This window comes from Bos mutus, chromosome 6 (assembly GCF_027580195.1).
Source record: "Bos mutus isolate GX-2022 chromosome 6, NWIPB_WYAK_1.1, whole genome shotgun sequence".
NCBI lineage: Eukaryota > Metazoa > Chordata > Mammalia > Artiodactyla > Bovidae > Bos > Bos mutus.
The window spans coordinates 64,031,703-64,042,921 of NC_091622.1; the positions used below are offsets into that span (position 1 = coordinate 64,031,703).

The following is an 11,219-nucleotide window of genomic DNA, read 5'->3' on the forward strand; positions in this document are numbered from 1 at the left end:
CTATCATATAATCCAGCAATACCACTCCTGGGTATATATCAGAAGAAAAGCATAATTTTAAATTTTACATGCACCTCAACGTTCATAGCAGCACTATTTACAATAGCCAAGAAAAGGAAGCAGACTAAATCCCCATCAACAGAGAAATGGATAAAGATGTGGTACATATATACAATGGAATATTAGTCATAAAAAGAATGATATAATGCCATTTGCAGCAATATGCATGGACATGGAAATTATCATACTAAGTAAGTCAAACAGAGAAAAACAAACATCATATGAATTCACTCATTTGTGGAATCTCATTTTTTAAAAAAATGGTACGAGTTGCCAGTCCAGGTTCGATGCACGATGCTGGATGCTTGGGGCTGGTGCACTGGGACGGCCCAGAGGGATGGTATGGGGAGGGAGGAGGGAGGAGGGTTCGGGATGGGGAACATATGTATACCTGTGGCGGATTCATTTTGATATTTGGCAAAACTAATACAATTATGTAAAGTTTAAAAATAAAATAAAATTAAAAAAAAAAAACGTAAAAAACAAAACAAAACAAAATAAATAAAAAAATAAAAAAATGGTACAAATGAACTTATTTACAAAACTTCAACAGACTTACAGATATTGAAAACAAACTTATGGTTACCAAAGGGGAAATGTGGCGAGAAGGGATAAATCAGGAGACTGGGATTAACATATACACACCACTATATATAAGATTGGAGAAGGAAATAGCAACCAACTCCTGTATTCTTGCCTGGAAAATCCCATGCACAGAAGAGCCTGGAGGGCTACAATCCATAGTATCACAGAGTCAGACAAGATTGAAGCGACTTAGCACATACATAAGATAGATTACCGACAAGGATCTACTGTATAGCTCAAGGAACTCAACTCAACTCAATATTTTGCAATAACCTGCATGAGAAAAGAATCTGAAAAAGAATGAGTGTACATATAACTGAATCACTTTGCTGGACACCTGAAACTAACACAACATTGTAAATTAAATATACTCCAATAAAACTTTAAAAAATGATAATAAACCTATTTCTTTTTGAAAAGTCAAAAAGAATATATTCAGTATTTTGAATTACATTAAACATGATATTCTATTGAAAACTCACTAAAAGTAATAAACACTGAGTAAATATTAATAGATCATTGAATCAATGACAGTGGGAGTCTATAGAAAATATTTACCAATTTTACTCAAGTCCGTATGGCACCACAAAGGGTAATAAAGGCAAGAAACACAAAAGCAATATCAGGTATCCTTCTTTTAACTTTAGATAATCTAGTCTATTTATAAGTAATTACTAATAGGACTGCTATACAGAAAAATAACACTGAACTTGGTTTTCTTTTGATTTTAAGGATCCATGGAATATTAATTTCAGCGGTTATGAGAATATCATACTCCTATGATTCAAAGTTCAACCAATCACAAATCAAATCAGGACATCCAGAATGTGCTGGGTTTTCTCTTTGTTCAGAACGTCAGTGTCACTGGGACCCAGTCCATATCAACCATCGTAAAGTGCTTCAGGTACTATGCATACACACCTTGGTCCTGGTGGTAGAACCTGCAATGCCTTGTTAACTGGCTCCTGCTCTTCAGCATGCCCCCCCAGAGAACAGTTAGACCCATGGATGAGAGAGCCTTCGCAGAAGTCCAGGAATCCAGTTGAGTAGTTCCATCAAACTGTTGGAGGTTAAAAAATACATACGTATGAATTTGGATGCATTGGAAAGGGAAAGAAGGACAGTTTGACTTTACCTGCACAACCCCTCCCCCAAGGCAGCACACATTAGTGCTAAAGGAGACCACCCTGGACCATGATTTCTCACTTGGGGAAAGTGAAAGCATGAGAATGAGTACTCAAGATTCCCCAGGCAAGTGAGATGCAGTCCAAGATGATCATTTCTTTTTCACCTCATCCAGAGAACTGAGTCATGAGCTGTACTACTTGGGGCAGGGAAGATGCTGGGAGAGTGGCAGAGGGCACTGAAGGGATGTAGATCCAGAAATTGTTAAATGCCTCTTGTGCACCATCAGGAAGCCCATCCAAGAGCCACTGGAGAAGGCTTAACTGTGATTCTTCCCAACTTGCCCATGGGCACCCCCAGTGCTCTGTGCAACTCACCCACACACCCTCTAACGGTGTGGCCAGTTCCCTGTACATACTCTTAATGGCAGGAAGAATAAGCTTTGGCAGATGGCTAGTAAGCATTGCATACAATCAGCCACAATCTGCAGACCAGGAAGCAACCACAAATTTGAGCTTTAGAGTCACCACTGGAAAAGTCAAAGGGAAGCTGTCAGCAACCCACCTGGTGAGCTGCAAGATGGAAAGAAGCTTAAAATTTTTGCCAAAAGAAGAAGCAAGAAGTATGACCCAGGTGTAACCACAGAGAGACTGAGGAAGCCTCAGAATCCCCAGTACAGCAGTGGGAAGGTATTTTTTTTCCTAAAGTCAGCCAGTAAAGACTGGAGAAAGTGCCTGCTACTTCTAATGGAAGGACAGCAGCTGCAAGAACTTTAAGGAAAAAAATTTAAAAATCATGGAAACATGACCCCAACAAGGGATCGCAGCAATCTTCTAGTAATCAATTCCCAAAACATCCTGATAAAGAATTAAAAATAGCTGGGTTTTTCTCTTGTGGTGAGAAGATCCACACTCGTAGCAGCTTTAAGCATGCAAAAAGTATTAACTAGTCTCCGTGTTGTAGTGTCACATCCCTATTATTTACTTATTTTATAACTAGAAGTTGGTTCTGTTTCTTTCTTGTCCCTTGCTCGGGTACTTGATTGCATATGGTCAGAAGGGCCCAGGCAGCTGCTGACCCATCACACTGCCCTGCGGCAAGAAGGCAAGGGCAGGGCTTTCCACTTTCCAGTAGCAGGGGTCCCAGAGGACTTCAATCAGCAAGCGCAGCCGCATGCCCTTGCAGACTGCAAATTGGAGGCCTGTAGAAGGAACTCCTGCCTCTGCACTCCACCACCCTCCACCACCCGCCCCTGGGCTGCAGTGCAGCCATCCCCACCGCCCCCTCCAGCGAGCCCCTCGAGAAGCAAGCCTGATCTCCAGCCCCCGTGGAACTGGAGCCTGAGCAAGAAACCAGGCTAGAGCAAGCCTGACCTCAAAGAAGGCTACTGACGGGGCCGAAGTAGCGCTGACCTCGGTTCCTCAAAGAAGCCCAAGTGCTATTATGCAGGCTGTGAGAAAGTTTGGGGGCTGAGACCTCACCACGTATAGGAACCTTTGCCGGCGGCAGGGGTTCCAGAAGTTCGTGCGTCAAGAGAGTTGGCGCGGCCCCGCCTCATTGGACATGCGCAGGAAATTGCGAGGCCCACCTGCGGGTAGGTCCTCAGAGCAGTGGGCAAGTACCACCTGAGCAAGCCAGCCAGCCAGCCGCTGCACCCCGGGGTGGGGGGGAACCCGCACCCACTCTCTCTGTTGCTGCAGCCGCTCCCATGCCAGCAGCCCCACCGTCAGCACCCGCAGCTTGCTGAGAGCACCATTCTCTCTGGCTGCCAGGCCGCTGGCCTGTTTTCTTGCGGTAACCCAGCCCTGCCAGCCTCTTCAAACTGCGTGGTCCCTGCCCCTCATCCCGTGGGCCCGAGGTTGGAGGCCCCTCCCCACTTGTTGCAGCCTTGAACAGGTGTGCTCCCTTCCTCTAGGGACTTCTTGTTTAGAGGAAAGAGAACTTTATGAAGTCAACAACAAGGAAACCATTATCTACACCCCAGGTGTCAAAGTAAACTTGCAAAACAGCAACAATCACAAAAACTCCATACACAAATAGCACAGGAGGCATATCCATGAAGGTGAGAGTCAGCCGTGTTGAACCCTGTTATCTCAGGGATGGACATGTACCAGAAATCAGAGGTCAATAAGGAGACCACCCTCATCTCCACTCCACCCTTGCCCCCATCTTACTCAGGAGAGTAACCAATTTCCTCGGTTCTGTTCTGTCTCTTGGCAACAAAAATTTGAAGTGACAGAGCAGTGTTACAGCTCTGTGTTACAGCTCAGTTTTATTTAGAAGGTAAAGGAAAATACATCCTTGAGGTGTGAGGGCATGCCAACCCAAAAGACACAAAGAGAAGAGAGACTCCGGCACAATTTTGGCTCCTCTTTATATATGCTTTTTCTCCTCCCACTGGGCCTACCCTTTGTAAATTGGACTAGCCAGGAGTGCTGTTTGTTTTACCAGAGGTCCTCATTCCAGTCTTCAGACCTTCCTTTGTTCTATTTTCAGAGGCTTTTCCCTTCTTTGTCTTTTAGCCACCACCATTTTGGACTCCTTTTCCCTATTCTAACTACCTAACACTCTGAACTTAAGATTCTGGAGTTTCCTTTTGTTTCAAGAGCACACTGAGGGCAAAGCCGGCAGACCCCTGCAGGTAGAACTTAGTGTCTGGCCTGCTGGTCAATGGATCGGTCAGCTCGGAGGAGACGTGGTCACTGACAGTTGTGCTTTCAGGACAGATCCCTAGGCTTAGCTGCATCATCCCAGGAGTCTATCAGATGGGTAGCCCGACTGAAGATTGTCATTTTGGTCCACAATTGTCATGGTGTGCAGCATAGCAAAGGCCACTGGGGTATGTATGCTGGCACCTGGAGGCCACTGAGGACTCTGGGACCAGGATCTGGACTTTCAGACTTTACAGGTAGATGTTCTTTCCAGAAATCTGTCTTAACTGCATGAGCCTTTCCATATGTAGTGCATGGGGAGTCTTGTTCTTGACCATGAGAGAATTCCAACATAAACACAGCTGGAGGGGATATATCCAGCTCCAAAAAGGTCAACCCATACTTTCAGCCGTGTAGCTGGGGTGGCAGGCACTCCAAGAGTACTGGCTGATAGACCTCGTGTAGCCCACTGCAAACATGGGATGCTTCTTTTGGCTGTTATTAAATCCACCTGGCACAACTGGCTGGCCCTTCTATTGCTTTTCTTCATAGTCCAGGAAAAGCAGGTTTATAATCTTGTTCTCCTCAAGGGGGATGAAGCTCTCAATGATTACATACTTTAACCTGAGTTCCTAGGTCTCCTCATTCTTTGCCTTCTTCAGGTTCTGCTACATGTGGATATACTAATCATGCTGGCCCCAGGTCTCTGCCTTCACAACCTGCTGTTTGACTTGGAACTTCATGAGTTTCCTGGGTTTGACTTCTATGTCCTGCTGCATGGATGTGTATATAGCCTGAAACTACATTGCCTCCTCATCTCAGATCATCACCTCCTGCTGTATTTCCTGTTCATGGTATTTCTGCTCTGCAGTCTCATCACTCTTCAGTTTCAATGTCTTCTACTTCTCTTTGGTGTGATTCTTGATGTTCTTGCCCCAATGGAGAAGCTCACTCTCCATGGTCCTGTACTTGACTGCAAGCGGTTCCATGGCTTTTTGCTTCTGCCATAGGTCTTGCAGCGTCCTCTCCTTCATTCCTAGCAGCTTCTGCCTGTTCTCACTCGTAAGACTGCAGTCATCCTGGCTGGTCACCTTCTCTTCCATGAGCCACTGCTTCTACACCTGAAGGTAATTAAACATGTTTTCATCCAAGGCTAGCTCCAGGAGGCTGGGGCAGGTGGGGTGGTGGTGGTTGATGTTGTTATCTGCCTCTTTGGCCTCCCAGACTTTGATTACTGGCCCTTCCTGGTAACCTACCAGGGCTGACATGCTATGCTATGCTATGCTATGCTATGCTATGCTATGCTATGCTAAGTCGCTTCAGTCGTGTCCGACTCTGTGCGACCCCATAGATGGCAGCCCACCAGGTTCCGGCGTCCCTGGGATTCTCCAGGCAAGAACACTGGAGTGGGTTGCCATTTCCTTCTCCAATCATGAAAAAGAAAAGTGAAAGTGAAGTCGCTCAGTCGTGTCTGACTCTTAGCGACCCCATGGACTGCAGCCTTCCAGGCTCCTCTGTCCATGGATTTTCCAGGCAAGAGTACTGGAGTGGGGTGCCATTGCTTTCTCCGAGGGCTGACATAGTGCTTTTTATACTGCTACTTTTTATGTTAGTGTTCTTTATGCTGCTGCTCTTCCTCCATAGCCAGTTTTCCAGCATCTCTTTCTTCTCCAGATGAGACTTCAGGTAGGTGATCTCCTGGAATTCATACAGCAATGTGTCCTTGGGGTCCTCATGCACTCAGGGGTTGTTCTTGATTTCCTTGTCTTTGTTGGCAAAGTGGTGGTTGGAGAGGCTCTTTTTGTAGCCAGTAAGAAACTGGCACCTGTTTGGCCACTATGATGATCTTATCTTTGCCCCCAGGAGAGTTCTAGAGCAGCCAAATCAGCTTGGTGTCCTAATAGGGGATGTGGGTGCTCCTGTTGCCCACCAGGACAGTGATTACATTGCCCAGGGAAGACAGAGAGAGGTTTATTTTGGAAGCTTCCTTGTGCTGTTCTCTTCCACCACCTCCAGTGTCATCATTACCCATGGACTGTGTGGCTGTCCCTTCAGTTAAGTAGAGATGTGCTTTGTTCTATCTCTTGCTCCTGGCCAGGTTCAACAAGGTTGAGTTTTTCCAAACAGCTGTGGTCCTGGACATCACAGCCACTGTACCCCATGGTTGTGAGGAAGTAGAGTGGGAGCAAGAGCTGATTTCATCCATGTGTGTGTTGCCCATGACCTGAGTCTGCTCTCATAGGTTCATCATATGCTGAATCTCCTTGACATTCTTGGTTACAAAGGAGGAGAGATCCTTGATGTAGATGCCTCAGCATTCTCCATCAGCTCTAGGTTCCTGCTGGACTCTTTGGAGAGCAGGTCTCAAATCTCTTCTAGGTATATCTCCAGGTGGGAGGACTGGACCAGGCACTGCTGAGAGTAGGGATGCAAGAAATAGAGGAAGTGCTCAGAGGTACTGGGGATGACCTTGTCACCTGGATTCTATCTAGGCCCCCTGCGTGGTATGTCCTGCCAGTGCTTATCTGGCCATAAACAAATACCATGCCATTGAAACCCTGAAATAGTGAGTCTACTGAGGCTCTCACATTTTCATCACGTAAGTCTCTGTTTTGAGCTGCCATCATGCATGGTATTAAAGTTGAAGCTCTTGGAAAGCTATCCTGGGGCAATGCAGGGGTTTCACAGAGTCACCTGGCCAAGTTTTACATCCATGTCAGGGCTTCACAGCTGGCAGTAGTGGTAAAGCACCCGCCTGCCATTGCAGGAGACATAACAGATGTGGGTTCGATCCCTGGGTCAGAATGATACCCTGGAGAAGGGCTACTCCAGTATTCTTGCCTGGAGAATCCCATGGACAGAGGAGCCTGGCAGGCTACAGTCCATGGGGTTGCAAAGAGTCGGACAACGTCCGAAATGACTTAGCACACAGCACAGGATCTAATAGTGAACACCAGTCACCCCTTTAGCCAGAAGGTGGCTCTGGGCCATCACCTTCAGGGTTGGCCTTGGTTTTACTGGCCATCTTACTGCTCTGTCCTTTTATCACCCCCATCCCACTCCACAGCCTGGGTAGACCTACTGTTCTCTCTAGGTCTGGATCATTGGGACTGACCCAGTGGGCCCCCATAGTGCCACTCTTCAATCTGTGTACAGACTCCTGGGGTGGGGATTCTGGGAGATGGCCCTACCAGTTCAGCAAGCTGGGCCTCCACAGCTCTCCAGTCCTTACAGAATTAAGGAGAGTCCATGGAAGCCACAGGAGTTGTGTTGGCTGAATGGCAGTCCCAAGAACCCACCTCATACTGGGGCAGAGAGAATTCTGCCATGTTGCCAATTCTAGTGTTGCTGTGGCAACAGTAAGATAAAAGAGAAAAATGGAATGGGTGACAGACCAGTCCTCTCCTCCTCTCCCTCCTCCTCCTCTAAGGACCTGGTGGGGGCTGCTGGTTCTGGACACTTGGCGGGGGGGTCCCACCTCTCACATGGGCAGAGGCTCACATGGAGTCCTACCCTCAAGGTGGGAGAATCATTCATTACAGTGAGCATGGCTGCTCTAACTCTGCCTCTCCTTTATCACCACTTGGAGAAGAAGTGAGAGAAGGGGATGGGGCAGGGAACAGGGGCAAAACCAAAAAGTTCCCTAAAATCTTTTAAGGAAGTTTAGAGCTATAAACCATAAGAAAACAGAAAAAGACAATTTAATGAAATTAGAAAAAAAATACACAAATAAAAGAGAACTTTACCATAGAGATATATTAAAACAAATCAAAGAGAATCCTAGAGTGGAAGAGTACAGTGAATGAACTGAAAGATGGAAGAGAAAGCATCAACAGAAAGCAGCAGAAATGCACCCATTACAATAGAATGGATCAAGCAGAAAATAGCATATATAATGTAGAGGATAGGACCTTTGAAATAACTAGTCAGAGGAAAATAAAGGGGAGTCAGAATAGACGGTGTGATATACAGAATATCATCAAGAGAAACAGTCAGCAAACTACTGCAGTCCCAGAAAGGAAAGAGAGAGAGAAGGAAGGGAAAGCTTATTTAAAGAAATAATGGCTAATGGCTTTCCAAATCTGGGGAGAGTTTTGGACGTACAATTTCATGAAGCTCATAGGTATCCATGAAAACCCAGTGAGAATTTTTCCAGGACATTTTTAATAGAGCTGTCAAAGTCAAAGCCAAAGCAAGATTCTTAAAATTATCAAGAAGAAGGAAGCATATAACTTACAAGAGAACTCATATAACACTATCAGCAACTTTTCAGTGGCAGAAACATCAGAGGCTGGAAGAGAACAGGATGATATATTCAATATGCTGAAAGAAAAAAAAAAAAAAAACTGCCAACCACGGATGCTTATCAGGTAAAGTGGACCTTTAGAAATAAAGAAGAGATGAAGACTTGCCCAAACAAACAAAAGCTGGGAAATTTCATCATGCAGCCAAGGCTAGACTTGCCTTGATTGGGCTTCTCAGGTGGTGCTAGTGGAAAAAAACAAACAAAAAAAAACCAAAAAACCCTGTCTGCTAATGCAGGAGACATAAGAGAAGTGGGTCTGATTCCTGGGTTGGGAAGATCCCCTGGAGGAAGGCATGGCAACCCACTCTAGTATTCTTGCCTGGAGAATCCCATGGACAACGGAGCCTGGCGAGCTACAGTCCATAGAGTCGTGCAAGAGTCAGACATGACAGAAGCAACTTAGCAAACATGAAGACTTACCTTACAAAAAGTGTTGAAAGGAATTCTTCAGACTGAAATGAAAGGATGCCAATTAGCAGCATGAAATCATATGGAAACACACAACACACTAGTAAAGGTAAATCCATAGTGAAATTCAGCATACTCTAATACTATAATATAGTAGTATGGTGGTTTAGTTGCTAAGTCGTGTCTGACTCTAGTGACCCCATGGACTGTAGCCCACCAGGCTCCTTGTCCATGAGAGTTCTTGAGCAAGAGTACTGGAGTGGGTTGCCTTTTCCTTCTCCAGGGTATCTTCCTGACTCAAGGATTGAACTTGTGTCTCCTGCACTGCAGTTGGATGCTTCACCGCTGAGCCACCAGGGAAGTCCATATAATAGTATGTTAACCACTTGAATCTAATGGAGGTATCTCCTACTTTCCAAAAGCTCCCTTTACAACACTTCATTTTTATGAAAGATCTACACCAGTATCTATTTTTTTCCTAAACAAAAGAAATCCAAAGAGATAATTTCTCTTTAATGAAAAAAAGTAATTGCTTCTTCACTTTATGCCATTTCAGCTTTAAAAAGTCTTCATAGTAACATTCTACTTTTTAATAGTAGGGGAAACCTGTACAAAGATTAAAGGAAAAAAATGTTAAAAATAACTACATTTACTATAATTTCTTAATGAATATACAACATAAAAAGAAGTAAATTGTGAGAATCGAAAACATAAAAAGGGAAAAAATTAGAATTTTTGTCTGTGATCAAAGTTGTTAGCATAAAATAGTTATATCTGTATGATGTTTTGTGTAAGCCTCATGTCAATCACAAAGGATAAGCCTAGAGTCAATACACAAAAGATAAAGAGAAAGGAATCAAAGATTATCATTAAAGAAAAGTAAGAGAGGAAGAAATGAATAAGAAAATTAGAAAATAGCTAAAAACTAATTAATAAGATGTTATTAGTAAGTCCTTTCCTGACAATACTTGTTCTAAATGTAAATAGATTGAGGTCTCCAATCCAGAGGATAGGGCTGCTGAATGGATTAAAAAAAATAAAACAAGAGCCAGCTATATACAACCTGCAAGAGACTCACTTCTGCTTTAAGGAAACATAGGCTCAGAGTCAAGGAATGGAAAAAACTATTCCATGCATGTGACAACCAAACGTTAAATACTTTTTTGGCTATGCATTATATATAAATAAATTTTCTGGCCTTTTAAATATTAACTGATTACCAGATGGTAGGGTTATGAGCCATATCTTTTTTATTTTAATTTTTTAATTTATTTATTTTAATTAGAGGCTAATTACTTTACAATATTGTATTGGTTTTGCCATACATCAACATGAATCTGCCACGGGTGTACACACGTTCCCAATCCTGAACACCCCTCCCACCTCCCTCCCTATACCATCTTTCATCATAAAAAATATTTTCTGATGTCATTAAGTTTTTTAATGGAATTTAGAAAGATGGTAACGATAACCCTGTATACGAGACAGCAAAAGAGACACTGATGTATAGAACAGGCTTATGGACTCTGTGGGAGAGGGAGAGGGTGGGAAGATTTGGGAGAATGGCATTGAAACATGTGAAATGTCATGTATGAAACGAGATGCCAGTCCAGGTTCAATGCACGATGCTGGATGCTTGGGGCTGGTGCACTGGGACGACCCAGAGGGAAAATTATGTTCTAAATTTTAGAAATAAAATTAAAAAAAAGAAAAATGGGCAAAGAACTTAAAAAATTCAAAAAGATGAAATACAAATGCGTACAAACATTTGGAAATATGTAAACATATAATAGTGTTAAAAAAAAAGTTTTTGTTTGGCCTATCAGGTTGACAGAAGTTTAAAAAAACTTGTGTATAAAATGTTTTTGAAACAACTATTCTCACACTGCTCGATGGTTCAGTGTTTCTGAGGATAAACTGGCAACTGCATTCAAAGGCCCAATGAATATGTACATCATCTGACTGAGAAATTCAAATCCTGTAAATTTATCCCCTTCTGAAATAGTCAGAAATATGTGAAAAAATTTATATACATGAATATTAATTACGACATTTTCAATAGCAAAAATTTGCAAAAGATGAAT

At 43.5% G+C, this 11,219-nt stretch overlaps 1 pseudogene; it reads right to left on the reverse strand.

The window, feature by feature from the left end:
• Positions 1 to 3,299: 3,299 nt before the first annotated feature.
• On the reverse strand, positions 3,300 to 7,136 carry LOC102268604 (kinesin-like protein KIF3C; annotated as a pseudogene).
• Between the last annotated feature and the right edge of the window lie 4,083 nt (positions 7,137 to 11,219).